The sequence below is a fragment of the Passer domesticus genome, chromosome 14 (genome assembly GCF_036417665.1).
Source record: "Passer domesticus isolate bPasDom1 chromosome 14, bPasDom1.hap1, whole genome shotgun sequence".
NCBI classification, from domain to species: Eukaryota; Metazoa; Chordata; class Aves; order Passeriformes; family Passeridae; genus Passer; species Passer domesticus.
In genome coordinates, this window is record NC_087487.1 from 2,906,492 (window position 1) to 2,922,594 (window position 16,103).

The following is a 16,103-nucleotide window of genomic DNA, read 5'->3' on the forward strand; positions in this document are numbered from 1 at the left end:
GGCCCCCACCCTATCTATCCCTATCCATGTGCAACAGGCCCCCTCCGGACTGCCGGCCCCCACCCCTTCCCAGGTGGGACACGGGAGGCGCGGGATGGCCACAGGGGGACCAGACACACAACTGCTGTCGCCACGGGGACCAGAGAGGTGTCTGGGGCGGGGAGAGGGCAGATGGAGGCGAGGCTGCTGCAGCAATCTGTGTCCCGGTGCCCGGCCCCTCGCTCCGGTCCGCGGGATCCCCGTAATCCCCCCCGGCAGCCCTGCTGCTACAAACGCTCTCATCACCATCACAGCGGGGGCAGCTCGGCGCAGACAGCGAATGATCTAGCGGGGGGTTAATAAAAGGACTGGCGCAGAACAAAAAGCCTGTCAGCCACCACAAGATGTGCTCTCCTCCCCTTGTGCCCCCCAGGAAATTAAAAACCGGAGCCTGTGGTGTGCAGTGTTCTCTGCGGGACCGGACGGGGCACTGGGATGTGGAAGGGTAGGGTGGGAAGGGGGAACAGGGAGTTAAATGTTTGTCCCAGCTGTTGTTTCTGACGCGATCTATCAAGTGCTGTTACTCTAAAGGACCGAACTACCTGGTCTTTCCAAACCTGAAGAGACCAAGGCACATTTCTGTGTGCTGCTGCCAGCAACTGCTCCTGGAGAGAGTCCACTCCATCCTGCCAGGCTGCTCTGCCTGACACCACCGAAGTCCACGTTTCCATGGAAATGGGAAGAGAACGGATGCCTGTGACACGACATACCTTTTCTGATGTGCATTTGGACCACTTCTAACATCCCTTTCTAGCGACAACCTTCAGGACTGGTTATTTTGCGGGCACAACCAAAACAGAACAAGAAGGGAGAAAAATATCTGATGGTATGAATTAAACCCCACTATCCTTTCTGGTGATCTCGAAAGTGCATTAATCCATCACAACACCCTTCCAGGCAGAGAGACCCCTGCACTAAACACAATACGGTTCACAAGCGCATAGCGAGGATCTGCCCCTCCCCTCTCCGGGCCGGGCTGGGTGAAGTTTCCAGCAGCGTTTCCCTGCCGAGGGCTGCGATGGCAGCGCTCGGAGGTTCCCGTGCCCAGGCCGGGCTGCGCAGCGCGGGCCCGCAGCGCCCTCTCCCGCGGCACCGGGGCACCCCGGCCCGGCACCCGCGGCACTCCGGGCTGTCCTGCCCTGCCCGGCCCGGCACCCGCGGCACTCCGGGCTGTCCTGCCCTGCCCACCCCGGCCCGGCACCCGCGGCACTCCGGGCTGTCCTGCCCTGCCCACCCCGGCCCGGCACCCGCGGCACTGCGGGCTGTCCTGCCCTGCCCGGCCCGGCACCCGCGGCACTGCGGGGCTGTCCTGCCCTGCCCGGCCCGGCACCCGCGGCACTGCGGGCTGTCCTGCCCTGCCCACCCCGGCCCGGCACCCGCGGCACTGCGGGCTGTCCTGCCCTGCCCGGCCCGGCACCCGCGGCACTCCGGGCTGTCCTGCCCTGCCCACCCCGGCCCGGCACCCGCGGCACTGCGGGCTGTCCTGCCCTGCCCGGCCCGGCACCCGCGGCACTGCGGGCTGTCCTGCCCTGCCCACCCCGGCCCGGCACCCGCGGCACTGCGGGCTGTCCTGCCCTGCCCGGCCCGGCACCCGCGGCACTCCGGGCTGTCCTGCCCTGCCCACCCCGGCCCGGCACCCGCGGCACTGCGGGCTGTCCTGCCCTGCCCGGCCCGGCACCCGCGGCACTGCGGGCTGTCCTGCCCTGCCCTGCCCGGCCCGGCACCCGCGGCACTGCGGGGCTGTCCTGCCCGGCCCGGCCCGGCCTTGCCCTGCCCTGCCCGGCCCGGCCCGGCCCGGCTCGGCTCGGTACAGGGAGGTCAGTACCGCTCACCCAGAGCTAACCCCGGCACCGCCCAAACCAGCAGCGACTTCTGTTCGCCTTGAGGGATTCCGATGAGCAGAGAGAAGTCTTTGCCTACCTACAGCTTGCCAGTAATGCTGGGCACTTGAGATAAAAGTGAGGAGGTTCACAGAAGCTTTGCTGAGGGTTTGTCAGCTTGGCATCTACCAGAAGAGTGTGGAATAAAGCCATTATTCCTCTCTTGGACACGGTGGGGTCTGGCTGCACCTCAGGGTGTCAAGCAGCCAAACCCTCACCGGTCTGTTCTCGTACCACCTTCACAGAGGTTTTGTACAGCCTCTCTCAGCTGCTGCTGTCCCACACTGCCCTGGCACTGTGCTCTGGGCATCTCTGTGCCCACACTCAGACCAGCAGGCCCTGCACCTCATTCCAGACCCATCAGCACAGCACATCAGGAGGAGAAACACAAGATATTTGTAAAGCCAAAGGCAAAGCAATGACAAATTTTGTCTCTGTAGGGAGTTTGCTTGGGATTGTTATCATTTTAAAGGGCAAGTTACTGCTCCTAGAGCTGGGAGCCAAGGATCTGAATAAAGGACCTTCATGAATGCAGATACATTGCACAGACAGAATAAATAAAGCTGATCCACAGCTGCCATTTTACTTTCCAAGTGGGTGAAAATAAGATGTCCTATCCCCAGGAGATCCAGAAAGGGCTTCAGCCCCTTCATTAGACACAGAGAAGAGGCTGAGATGCCAGGCCTGGCTGAGTGCTTCCACCCTGTCAGGACAGCAATGTGCTGCAGAAGGCAGCCTTCCCCCCAGGAACACCACCCCCAGGAAGCAAAGGCCTCCTGGCTGCCATGAAAACACTCAAAAACTGGAAACACTCAAAAACTGGAAACACTCCTGCCCTTCCTCAGGGCAAGGGACTCCAGGAGGCACCAGTGTCAGAGCCAGACCCAGCTACACCCACAGGCCATTCAGCACCACACTGCAGCTCCTGGAATAAAGTCAGCAGAATAAACGATAAATGAAATAAAATGGGATTCCAATTGACCAGAACATTTCATTCAGTCCAAAAGCAAACGAGAAGCCCAGGGCTCTTTCTGAGCAAGAAGCAGCAGCACTGTGACATGTCCCAGCCCTGCCCTCCCCAATGTGGACACTAGCAGCATCTGGCCAGATGTGCCCTCAAGGCCCTACCCTGGCTCATGCACCAGCACCTGCTGCTGGGAAATGAGTTTTTGCAATATTCCTTCCTGCCACATCCATCTCAGACAGTAAAAATAAATGTCATTTCTCTCACACCACGTTACATGCCCTGACAGATCTGCCCAGCCAAGATAACCCTTGCAACACCAGCCTTGATTTTTCCCTGATCTCAGTGGATTTGGCACCAAAGGGATTTTCTCCAGGCTTGGGAAGGTTGTTGAGGGTGGCTTATGCGGGGTTGTAACAGGGCTGGGACTATGCTCCATGGCAGGCAGCAGGTCTGTGTTCCTCCTGCTGCTGCTGCTGAGCACATCCCTGCACATATCCCTGTCCCCCAAGTCTCATTTGCCCTACACCTGTAGTGAGTGTGTGTATTTTTAGTCTTAGGGAAACACACAAGCAAGAATTTACCTGCTTAACGAATTCTGCTGGGTCTAACCTGTCCACAAAGAGCAGCGGAACACTGGCAGGACCTCTTGGTGGTAGTTCCATGTGGTCTTTTGTGTGCTGGTGATAAGAGGATTTGTTTTTCCTTAGCACTTCTCTGCTTTGTTTTGGGTCTTCCACCACTGCTGGCTGTGGTAACATTGAGAGCACCAGCTTGAGGGTGTGCAGGCACCAAAGTGAGGAAACTTCCCTTTTGGTGCTCTAGGTAAGGAACAGATCAAATCCAAAGCAGACATGGGCAAGGTCCCCATGCCCTGACTCCATCACTGAACATTTACACTCACCCTGGGATCAAACATTGTGCCAGGGTGCCTCATCCAGCTCTGGCAGCCCCAAAGGCTCCCTGCTGTTCACTCTATTTGTGGTCACCCCAGCTGCCAGACTGGCACCACCATGGCATTAACTTCAGGAGGGTGACAGTGACACTGTCCTGACAGAGCTCTCCTGAGGGCTGAAGCCCTGCCAGTGCTCAACCCCTCCTCACTCACTGTGCCCTGGGCAGGCTCCAAACCCACCTCTCCCACTGCACTGCCCACAGCCCCTCCCAAGCTCACACCACCTGTTACTCCAGCAAAGAAGTGAATCCCAGCAATGTGAGGACACTTGCAGAGCCCCAGCTTTGCAGAGGCTGGAGTTTGTAGTTTATGCCTCCAGGGTGACATTGCAGATGAAAATCAAAATGCCAGAACCGACTAAAGGAATTTTAAAAAGCATTTTCTGCTTTTAGGCAGCTGAGGGATGAACAGATCTAGATTCACTGGGCTCACAGGTCAGTCTTGTCTGAGATACCCAGGTCCTTCTCCTTGCTTTGTCCTTCCAACTTCTTTCCCTTCCCAGAAACACCCAGTTGAGTCTCCCACTGTGCAACTCCCAGGTCAGTCTTTAGAGGGGCTGCAGATTTATTTAAACCTCTGCAGGCACTCAGACTTCTCAGGAGCCCTCAACCTTGACAGAGTAGCAAATATTCACAACTGTAAATGTGTCTTGCACAGTTTGTTCTCAGATTGCTGTCAACTGCACCCAAAGTCTGGCTGATGCCCTCTTTTTCTGTGTTTTCTTTTCCGTGGAACAAAGATCTCACTTTGCCATTGCCTTGTGGTATTTATGATGTGTAAGGTTGCTCAGGGTCCCAGCTCTGCACCCTGGTGTCCTTTTCCCCTCACACAGACACAAGCTGCAGCATGTCACTTCAGCAGAATGTGCTGAAGGCATTTGGGGGGCACTCACAGTGGCATTTTCCAACTGCTCCTTGGGGATTTGATCTCTTCCTTCTTAAAAGACCTTCTGTCCTTGAAATACAGCTTGAACTTTTCACATGAGACCACAATATGCTAAACATTCCTGTGCTATTTAGAGACATCTTTACTCTGTGGATAGCAGTGACATGCCCAGGAAAGCCACTGCTCTGCTGGCACTCCATTTACTGGCAACAGGTGACACGGTCAGCTCTCTCACTGAGGGATAAGACCTGCTGTGGGTGTGTCACATGCATGTAAATTCTCCCTAACAGTTCTCTTTGGTAGGGCTGACTCGAGGCTTGCAAAGATTTGGAAGGAAGCTGGAGTTTTTACATCCCAACAGTATCTGAACTGGCAGCACACACATTTCCCAGGCCGAGTCCAAAGCTCAGGAGTTCAGCAGGTATCTGCTGAGTGCTATTACAAACCAGGATTTCATCTGAGGTTCACTCCCCCAGCTCTTGTTAGCAGACTGATGGCTTTGTGGTTATGATTTTCCTCAGCTTCTGTCTTGAGATGTTTCTGTTTCTTTGTCAGAGATTGTCACTGGGCACTGCACTGACTCCCACTCCTCTCTGACTGCTGTGCTAATGAGACACTGACTAACCCACATGAAAAATGCTGTCCTTGGGTTGAAGGATGGTGTCACTCCCCCCATTTCACAATAAGGGCAGAAGAAGACTCCCTGAGACCTGCTAGCCTAGGAAACGAACCTAAATTCCTGCTCAGAGGGATTCAAGTTCAGCTCCTGCTCAAGGCACCTGCTGAATGGGCCATGCAGCATGAACCAGCCCTGCCTGGAGCAGGGCAGAACCTTGTCCTGCCTCCCTTACCTGTTTCCCATGAGCAGCACAGGGCTCACAACTGTTACTCTGGCCTGCCAAGCAAAAATTGCTATTTCAGTGAGAATGTTGGAGGCTGATGGAAATCTGACAGTCCATGGCTAAGCTGCCAGCTGGGAAGTGGGTGGAAATGAATCTTTTGTCGCATAGTTAAACTGCCTTTTCTCCAGATTAATTAATTCACAAAGAATGTATCCCTTCCTGGGTTTCACAGCTGAAAACAAAGCCAGTCTCACCTCCCCTGCACTATCTGTCAGTTGTACCACAAAGTGCAGAAGCACTCACTCCATTGTTCCTCATGTGATCAAATCCTGGGGAAAAAAGAAAATCCCTGCACTGGCTTCTAATTCACCTGAGGTTCTGAGCTGCCCCACATCAATTTTTCTACAGTTACACCCAAACAGCTGGTTCTGCCTTGAACTGATCCACAGGGCCATGAGCCCAGGCAGAAGCCCCAGCACAGACTCAAAGCACTCAAGGCACTGCCCAGTTCTATTTTCAGCCCAACTTTCCCTCAGTTTGTATCCAATGCCAGGTCTCTGTTCGATATCTCCACCCTCAGATCACATTTGGTTTCCCATGGAGCAGATCCAAGCAGTGATGGATAGCTGGACAGGTGCCCAGCTCAAAGCTCAAGAGCCCAGCAGTGAGAAGCATCTCAGCACCTGTGTCTCGACAGAGACAGGAGCAGGCTGCAAATCCAGCTGTCCACAGGCTCCTGTTCCTCATCTGCTAGCACAGTTCCTTGGATAATCTCAAAGCCTACTCATCAGGTGCTCAGGGCATAGCTGTGCCCTTTCCCAGCCCCATGCCCTGTGCAGCTGCCCAGACCAGTCTTTCTCACCTTCAGCTGCCAGCTGAGTGCTAAATCTGTAGCAGACTCCTAAGATTATCAGTTCTTTTCCTGTAAGGAAGCTTTGTTTGGGAAAGGCTTCCTCACACACCTCCATATTTGGCACCTTAGCACTCCACTTGAAGTGAAAACCAAGCTCAGTAACACCTCTCCCCTCCAGAGTAGGCCACAAGACAGTCACAGCATGTGCAGCCTCCCACAGGCCACTATCCCACCTCTGGAACGGTGAGATACCTGGGAAAGGGAAAGCCATCCCTCCCTGCTCACCCTCTAGTACAGCAATGCTCTGGAGTTGAAGGGCTCCTTTTCAGTCAACTCTTCCTTGTAAAGAAGCTGGTCCAGATCAACAGATTGTTCTTTCCTGGTTATTTTTATACTGTATAGTTTTTGAAGTTAACAAGCAGCCAAAACTGTCCTTGTAAGCCTGAGTTTGGCGAAGGAGAGTGTTCTGTCAGCAGCTGATTCCTCAGGAGGAAGTCACTGAAAAGTCTGTTGTTTCCTTTGGAGATGAATGACCTCCTCCAGACAGCAGATGGAGTAGTCACTCGCTGCTGAGGTCTGCAGCGAGATGTTTCAGCTAGAGGAAAAGGGGGAGGAATAAAGTGACATCCTGTCTTGGCCACTTCTGAGAAGGGAAATGTCACAACAGTCATTTCTGAAATCCAGAGAGCAGCAGCAGTAGAGAAGCATCAGTTTGTTTTCTTCTACACTTTTGTGAAGATGAAGGAGGAAGAGTCTTTCCCAGTATATCCATCATGGAGGGGCTTTCAGTGCCTTCTCTCTTCTCTTTAGCCCCTTGTCCCCACCAGCGCCCAAAAGCCTTTCTACCCGAGATGTGCTGTGCTCTGAGGCAGGGAGATCCACCATCCCCCTCACCCCAAACAGCCTGAGGATGCTGCAGGGAAGCACTCAGTCCTGCAGCACTAACAAAGCCCAGCTGAGCTCACAGGATGGAGACAGTAAATCACATGCAGACTTGCAAAAGGCAGTCTCTGGAGCCTGAGCTGGCTGATCACCCAGCAACTTCCCTGGGAACCTACCTGGGTTTGCCTTTGATCTCTTTTGGTTAGTACTTCTCCTTGTCATGTGTGATGCCCAGCCTAGAGGCAAGACATTCTCACAAGACTTATAAATGCCACAGAACTACAAAGGCAAAAGGAATTTCATGCTCACAAAGCCTCAGCAATATCTATAGGCACACATAAGAAAAAACAGACTTCAAATACTTATAAAAGGACTTATTGTGTTCTGGATTTCTGTGGTTTTCCAGTGTCTTACAGCGTTATTTCAGGATCATAAGACACTTTCTTTGAAACCTTTTCAAGCCCTTCCCCACACAACCAGTTCTAGCACCCCTTTGCTCCTCTACCCCCTCTTTATTTTAGAAAAGATTTTCTGGGTGTTCTGACTGTGCATCACTTTTCTCAACCATGTTTCTATTTCTCTGATTGTTGTCTCATTATGGAAGAGATTGGAGGCCTCTTTTACCTACTCAAACAATGTGGTTCCACGTGCAGCTACAATCACTACCTTTGGTCTCATTTAACACCAAGCACTCCATGCCCTATGCCTCCTGTATTCACACAGAAGGAAAATACCAGGGACACCTTTGTCACAGCAAATTCTGTGGCCCAAACCTCTGTGGACAGATCTAGAGCCGACAGCTTTGCCAGGCACTGCTATTTATGAGCTGTGTCTGTTAACACACAACCCAGGGGGGTGTGTGAGCAGTTTACAGTATGAACTATGAAATACACAAGTAGGTTTGGCAGTCTCAATGGTGACATTCTCAAACAACTGCCTCTCAGAAGACCAATACAGACATTCACTGCAAAGTCTGATTCAGAGCTTCAGCTGGCATGTTAAAATATGCCCAGCTTACACTATTGCATAAGGCACATCCTGCCTGGATCAGCCACCCCTGAGAGAGCAGGGCCGTGCACCTGACTGCACATTCTGCAGTGCCTGGAGCTGCAGCACAGCCTGGAAGATGCTAAGGAAGAGACAGGGATCAGGAGGGTGGAGCAGAGGTGGCCCCGTGCCATGATCTGTAAGGCAGGATCCCCAAGGATGAGCAGCTGATGTCACCTCACACTGTCCCCACCCTGAGTGATTCTCCCACAGGGCTGTGGGTGACTGCAGTGGCAAAATGGGAGCTGAGCCAGTGGGACAGAACCAGTCCCCATGGACACACAGCCCCATGCACACAACCCAGAGGATGTGGTTCTCTTCCAGCCAGGTCTTAGGAGCTCTCACAGAAACCCATCACAGCTGAGATAGCTCAGCTACCCCGAACAGCATAAAATTAGCAGGATCAGCAACACTGAGGTAGTGTTGGAAACTGGGAAAGGTTTCATAAAAGGCAAAATTACAAAGCTCTTACAGAGAAAAACTGGGCCAGGGGCAAGAGCTTCTTGCTCCTGCTAAAACACCCCACAAAAGTGATTCTTTCCTTTGTTCTCTTCCTTTTCTAGTGAATTACCTCTTGGTAATTCACTAGATTTTCTAGTGAATTTGGGATCCCTTGGCCTCTGTCCAATCGGACAGCCCCAGGTCTGAGGTGAAGTCCCCAAAGTCCTATGGGGTGTCTTTTGTACCAAATTGGGAGAGAAACTTGTGGGCTTTTTGCCTTTTTAAGCAAAGAATACTTTAGTCACTCCGTCAACAGGGGGCACCAAGACTGTCTGTTCCAGACATGCACAGGACACACACCAAGTGAGGAACAGAAACAGGTTGTGTTCACACTGATAGCTCAAGTGCATATTTGCTGGAAAAACTGTGGGGCTCTCAGCCCTCTCTTTTCCCTCTCCCCTGCTCATGGAAATCTGAGGCAGTCCTGTGCCTTGCAGAGTGCCCTCAGAAGCCCCCAGACACAGCTCTGCAAGCTGAAAGACCCTACAGCACAGCAAACACTTGGCTTCTCTCTTCTCACCTTTCCAGGCCTGTCTAAATCCTTCTTCCATAATCCTCTGCCACAGCAAGGGCTTCAGCTTGTGAAAAATGCCATTCACTTGTGTTAAAATTTCAGAAGTTTAACAGTAATAGAAATAGTAATGAAAATAGTAATAAAAATTAGGACAGTCAGAATTTGGACAATCAAAGTTAGGACAAAAAAGACAGTAAAAAAGCAAAGAATTATGGACACCCAGGTGCTTTGCATTCTGCCACTTTTTGTTATCAATGGATTAACCCTTAAAAGCAATAACCTATTGTATATTCATATATCTCATACATGATTCAAACATTCCTTTCAAACTAAGGGTGTTTCTGCTGAATTTCAGCTTCCCCCCCCCCATCTTGCAAATCAATCTAGGTTTTCCCAATAAGGAGGCAATAATTCTTCTCTTGGGATCTTGGTGTCTTGTTGCAGTTCTCTATGCAAAGAATTTCTTGATTATCTTTTCCATTCCTTGAACTAGTTACAAAAAGTATCTTCCATCACATAGTTTCTGTTTTAATATTATGCTATAGCCTAAAAACTATATTTACCACACTCCTTAAAGGAGATTAATACAGCACTACTTAAAAAATATTAATACAGCATAACTTTCCAACATAACACATTTTAATATTTGCAAAGAGCCAATCATAGAATATGCATTTTTCACAAACCAAAGCCTTAAAGGCTGCAAATCAAAGGCTTCTCAAGGATCCAGCTTTTGGGAGTTTTTTACATCAGTAACAGAAATAAAGGCTGCCCTTTTGGCATGTAATTTTGCTGGTGGGGTTGTACTACACCAGTTTTAGTTTGAGGTACATGATGAGGTTTTAGCAATGCCCTTTGTATCACAAGAATTAGATCAGGTTCAGTAGGCACCAAACATTTCAAGGCACATTCACTCCCAACAACGCTGGCACTGCTGTTAGTGCTGAAATGATGTGAATATAAATTGTAACAACCATAATACAGAATCCAAAGTATTTACAATGAGATACAACCCCCAGAACAGTCACCAATGGGCATGCAAATTGGATGGATGTAGGGTACTGCAGAATAATTCCAGTTTGGATCTCAGAGCTCCTTCCCAGAGATAAGAATGAGCATCTGTCATCCATCTTCTACCTTGCCAAGTTGAGAATACACAAAAACACTTCAAGCATTGCTCTGCTCACATACAGCCATCCTTTCTTCTGAACAACACACCTCTTGTGGCAGCACATATCACAGCTGAGACAGCCACAAGTCATACAATTTCAGGGAGCTTCAACCCATACAGAGTAACACCATAGCAGATCAGAGGGCTTCAGGCATCAGCCCATACAGGGTAACATCACTTCAGAAGACTGCAAGCATCTTTTTGTTCTTCAGCCCAACCCTTTACACCCCCCATGTCCATGCCCTGCCCCTGTGTGCCCTGTGCTCCCTTTGGTGGCTGCTCAGTGCCCTGGGCACTCCATGGCTCACTGCTGCCAGTGCTGCTCACAGCTGTGCCCACTGGGGTAAGGCTGGGCCACAGCCCCACTCCCACGACCACAAACTGTGTGCCTACAGCCTCTAACACATCTAATCACTCTCGTGTTTACAGGGCCACACCTGACAGATAAACACGGGTTTCCTTGCAGATCTCAGCTCCTGACAGTGCTGTAGCTGGAGTCACACAGGAGCAAGACTGGAAATGCAGTCAAAACACTTTCCTGCCAAAGCTTCTCACTTCCTGAGGATGATTTCCTAACCTGCCTTCTTCCCACAAATTTCAGTTTTCCATCTTCATTGATCTGAACCATTTGCTCCAGAAACAAGCAGCTCAGCAGTCACTGCCACCACCTCTGATTGCCTGGGGTGTTCACCAGCACAGGTGGTGGCTCACACCTGCTCCAGTTCCTGTGGATTTTCTGGAAGCCAGGCTGGTCACCACAAGGTGTGAGCAACCAGCACTGCACAATCCAGCAATCTGGCTCCAATTGAAAGAAATGCATAAATTTGGACATGGATGATGCCAGCTCTGGCCCTGGTGTCTCAGGCAAAATGGAAACAGTTCTGCCTCCCACTGCTGAGGTATCAAAAATTGAGAGGTGGCAAGGTCTCCAAGGAAGGCAGATTCATAACCTGGGAGGGAGGGAAAGAGATTCTCTGTGCAGAAATACTTTTGCAACAGCAAATCTCTCCAATGTGGTTCAGATTCTGCATAACATCCACACAAGTGGCATCTGGCAGCTTCAGACTCTTCGCAACTCTCATTCTGGGAACAGAGTTGCCAGAGAAGCTGGTACTAATTATTTAAAACTGGGACTTGCATATTTCCCATGCCATTCTACTTCTGAAGCACTGCTTTACTGAGGAGAGGTTTGCAACTGCCAAGACATGAAAGAGTGTTTGTTATTAACACATCACTATATAATCAGGGGCTTAGCAGGGGGCTGGGCATGCACATGAGTCTGCCTCTGTTGCTGACAGTGTAGATGGAAGTCCCCAGGTATCCCATTAGGTGACAAGTGAGAATGAGTACTGCAGCCAGAACTAAGCAATTTGGCACAATTAGGTAGAGAGATGGCATTTTCTGCTCATAAAGGGCCCAGAATTGGAACAGCACGAGATGTTTCTGATTGAGTTTGAGCTGTGCTGGCCAAGCTGAGTGGGTGTCTCACAGAGCAGAGCAGCAGTGGGTGCTGAAGTCCAGCACTGAGATCTGCTGGCAGAGCTCAGATGGGGAATGTTGCCCAGTTTCTGAGAACAACACCGAGTGTGTATTTTAATTAGAGCTCCTCTGCTCATCTGCATGGCTCAGCAGAAACTTTGTGAATTTTCCAGGCCTTCATTAGGATCCATCCAAAAGCCTACCTTCAATTTTTCTCTTCTCCTCCCCCAGTGAAGCCACACTGGTAGGAATCACCCACCCCACGTGTTCTGCTGCTGGCTCTGTGCAATGTCACAGGTCTGATTCCATGGACATGGAGTGATGTGTGGCTCTGGAAAGAGTGCCCAGCCCGGATTAAATGAGGCCTGTGAGCAAAGGCAGTCTGATAGCAAGGTATGATGACACACAGATGAGTGAGCTGGACACACAAAACCTGAGTAACTGACTCCAGGGTGCTGGGGAAGGCAGAAGTAAGGGACAGTATGGTGGGAGTGTTGGAAAGACAGGAGCTAGGAGGGCTGCAAGGACCTGCCATCCAAACTGTGCCCTGGGTCCTGCCCAGTGCTCACTGCCTCCAGCCAGAGATTCCATCCCAGGCACTGCAGACACATCCTAACAACAACAAAGGAATTCATACTTTGGGAAGGCTCCTTCCCTCCCTGTGTTATGCACTGGCCAAAGCAGCTCAAAGGGAATGAGCTCATTTGAATATGGGAACTCAACTCAGTAAGGAGTAAAGACAATTGCTTCAAGTTTGTGAGTTCAGAGTAAGAAAAACAGCTTTCCAGACCTCTTTTGGGAACTAGGAGCTTTGGCTTTCAACCCTCCCTAATGCTGCCTCCCCGTGCCCACCCTCATTTCCTTTCCTCTTGCCTAAGGAGGGTCTGGCAAACCCTAATTTCTCCAAATCAAGGCAAGTTTCAAGTCTGAAAGCAAATTCAGTGAGGTCAAAAGCTCACACAGACAGCTCTGTCAGTTCTGAGTGGCCCGAAAACAGGTGCCACTGTGCAACTCTCCATAGCTCATCTTCCAACAAGCAAGAATCACATCCTTTGTCTGCTTCCTACAGAAAAAGGGGGTTTTCCACCTTTTCTATTTTTTCCCCACCTTTTCTCTTTTTTCCCCACCTTTTCTCTTTTTTTTTCCCTGAAGGGAACAAGCTCCATTTCCAATAACTGAATACTGATTAAAACCACTGTCCTTCTACCACTCCCACAAGTCTCCAGCAGCTTACACCCAAAAAGCTGTCAAGAAAAAGACTTCTTGTACAAGGACTTCATAACACCAGGGAAAATAAAAAAAGGAAAACTGTTGACATTAAATTTTAACTCTTTTCATTCTAAAAAATCTTTTAAATCTTACCCTTCTCTTCCCATGCTGTTAATAAAAGCATCCCAGTGAAAATTCATTGAGATCAGTTTCAACTCTTTGAAATGACACACAGCAGTGACCCAGAGGCAATCAGCTTGCTATTTCCATAATTAAACATGCTTTTAATCAATACTTTTTATTCAGTCTGAGGCAGCTCATATGAATCCAACAGCCCTGTGTCCCCCTCTGTTACCTCTAACTGCAATTCATGGGGTGGCTCAAGGACAGGCAATAAGGAGCTGGACTTCAGTTCTCAGCCAACAGTTTCACCTCTAATTTTGCTGTTTGAGGCAAATCTAGATCTCCATTGGCTTAAAAAATAAATGTTGACCAAGAAATGGGTGTTTAGCTCTTTAACTGAACAGGTTCTCTGAGAGAACTTGTCCTTTCATAAACCTCTTGTTTTTGTTGGCAGATTGTAAAATGAATCACACAATTACCTTTGCAGCCTTATTCCAGTGCACTGCCAGAACTGCCCATGGAGGCTGAGCACCAGCACTTCACAAAATCAAACTGAGGTGGTTCCTCCTCAGCAGCATCCACTGCATTGATGTGGAAACTGCACCTGCAGTAAAAAACCCCAAACTTTAGTCTTCAGGGCAACAACTGCATCAGCACCAGGTGACAAACTAATCACCCCAATTGTGAATTGTGCCTGAATTCCCCAAGCTGTTGCTGTGTCAGATTGCTGCTCACAGCCACACCCTGACGTGGGACTAACAATGGGGTCCCCAGCAGTGACAACGCTCTGGGTTGAGGCTGCCCCATGGGCACATCTAATGGTGATGTTGTGTGACAAGGCTGTAAGTACCCCTGGTCCCACAGGTGAAGCCCTCATTGCAGCAGGGTTTTGGGGCAGGTATGTGCTCTGTTCTCTCTGCCTGCTTGGGCTGGAGGGCTGCTTGTAACCATGAGAGCCTCACAGGCCTCTCCCCCAGGGAGTGTGAAACCAGCGAGATTTCATAAACACAGACAGAGCAAACATCGGCCAGAGAAGCACTGAAGGGGAAATGATTCAATCTGCTCAAATGAAAAAGCTACTGACAAAACCCAAAGACCACCTGAGCAAAGGAAAAGGGGGGTTACACATTAACCAAGCAACTCTGGTGGGCTGAACAGGGTCTGAGAGGAGAAGATGATCCCTCTGTGTAGGGCTGCTATGGCAGAAAGGTATTTGAGGATCAGAAACTACTTGAAGGATCTGGTAAAGAACAGGGAAGGCAGAAAGGCCTTCCAGTTTGTCTCCACAGTTCTGTTCTTAAAGATCATTACATTATTGCTTTAGGCTCACAAACCCAGTCGTGCCCCTGGTCACCATCAGGTGTCAGGTGAGGAGGGTTTTTTCTCACTCTCTCCTTCACCAGCAATTCCAGCCACCATCATCTGCCTGGCCTGCCCATCTTGGCACCCTCAAAGCTCTGAGGAATAATTTCAGAGAAAGAGAATGCATAAATAAATGAGGAAATCCTTTGTGGCAATGCCAGGAAGAAAGGGAACCTGATGGGCAGCTAATGAGCCATGAGGGCCAGACATGAATCCATGACATGGCTGCTGACTAAATACCATCCTAAAAAGAAAGAAAAATCAGCAAAAAAGCCTTGCATTAATCTATCTCCTTTATTGCTTGCTTTGTCAGAGTCTGAGGAGATGACAATCACTCACAACACTGAACTGAGTAAGGAAATTATCGGCTGCCTCAGCCAACGCGCTGTGGCGTACAGTTGTCAAACTCTTGCAAATTTTGTCAGTCTCTGAGTGAAAGTTCCTGCGATTTCTAAAGAAGCCCAGAAAAACTCCCTTTCATTAAAAAGGGAAACCTCCCTTCTTGCTCACTGAAGCATCTCTGTGATGGATGCACCAGGCAGCAAAGGGCATTCCCAGGCCTGCTCCCAGCACCTGAGATGGCCTCAGGGATGTGGGCAGGTCCGACGAGGCCACCTCACCCTGCGGAATGCATGGAAGAGGCCGACACCAGGAACTTAACCACAAAAAAAAACCCCAAAAAGTATATTAGAGATTCGAGTTGGTTATTAGCTTCAGACAGTGACTGGGTTGATGGATGTGAGCCTTTAGGGAAACTTTGGTGTGAGGCAGGGTGGAGGAGCTGTGGGACTGCAGGCACTGTGCTGTTGGGGCAGAGTAAAAATACAACACAGACCCATAAAAGTGTTAGGGAACAAAGAAATAACGGCACCATGAGGAGGAACGCCGGGGAGGGGATGGCGCAGCAGTACCACGTACATAGGAGGTTGCAGGCATGATGCCCAGACAGACATCAACTCAGCTCTGCTGAAGGCCCCAGCACCGGGGCAGTGTTCACCTCTCCATGCCGCGGCCTGGGGGCCCGGTTGGCCCGGCCCAGCCCGTTCGCGGAGGCCTCGGCCCGGCGATGCCGTGAGGGAGCCTCTGCCCCGCCATCTCCCCTCACGACGCGCCGCCCGCTGCCGCCTACGCTATTCTCGTGCCGAGTTACGCAGGTGACGTAGCGGCATTGCCGGGCCGCACGCAAGTTTCGCAGGGGAGCGCTATTCCCATACCGATTTACGAAGGTGGCGCAACCGCATGGCCGGGCCGCACGCAGGTTGCGCAGGAGGAGCGGCGCGCCAGGATTCCCGAAGGGGTTTACGCCATCGGCCGGCCAGCGGGGGCGGGGCGCTACGGAGGCGGCGTAAGGAGGCCCCCGCCGGCGGCGCCCCGCCCCAGCCGCGGCGGCGGGGGAG

At 50.8% G+C, this 16,103-nt stretch overlaps 1 long non-coding RNA gene across 3 annotated transcripts in view; it reads right to left on the reverse strand.

Annotated features, from left to right (window-relative positions):
• Positions 1–16,037, reverse strand: part of LOC135280984 (uncharacterized) — a 103,472-nt gene extending 87,435 nt beyond the window's left edge. Inside the window, exons 1-2 of one of the 3 annotated variants that reach the window (XR_010347779.1) lie at positions 15,921–16,037; positions 13,824–13,948 (exon numbers count right to left, since the gene is read on the reverse strand). This is a non-coding gene — a long non-coding RNA (uncharacterized LOC135280984). Of the gene's footprint in view, positions 1–13,823; positions 13,949–15,624; positions 15,841–15,920 lie in introns of those variants that run through there. The other 2 variants (XR_010347778.1, XR_010347780.1) reach the window with 2 other exon arrangements.
• Between the last annotated feature and the right edge of the window lie 66 nt (positions 16,038–16,103).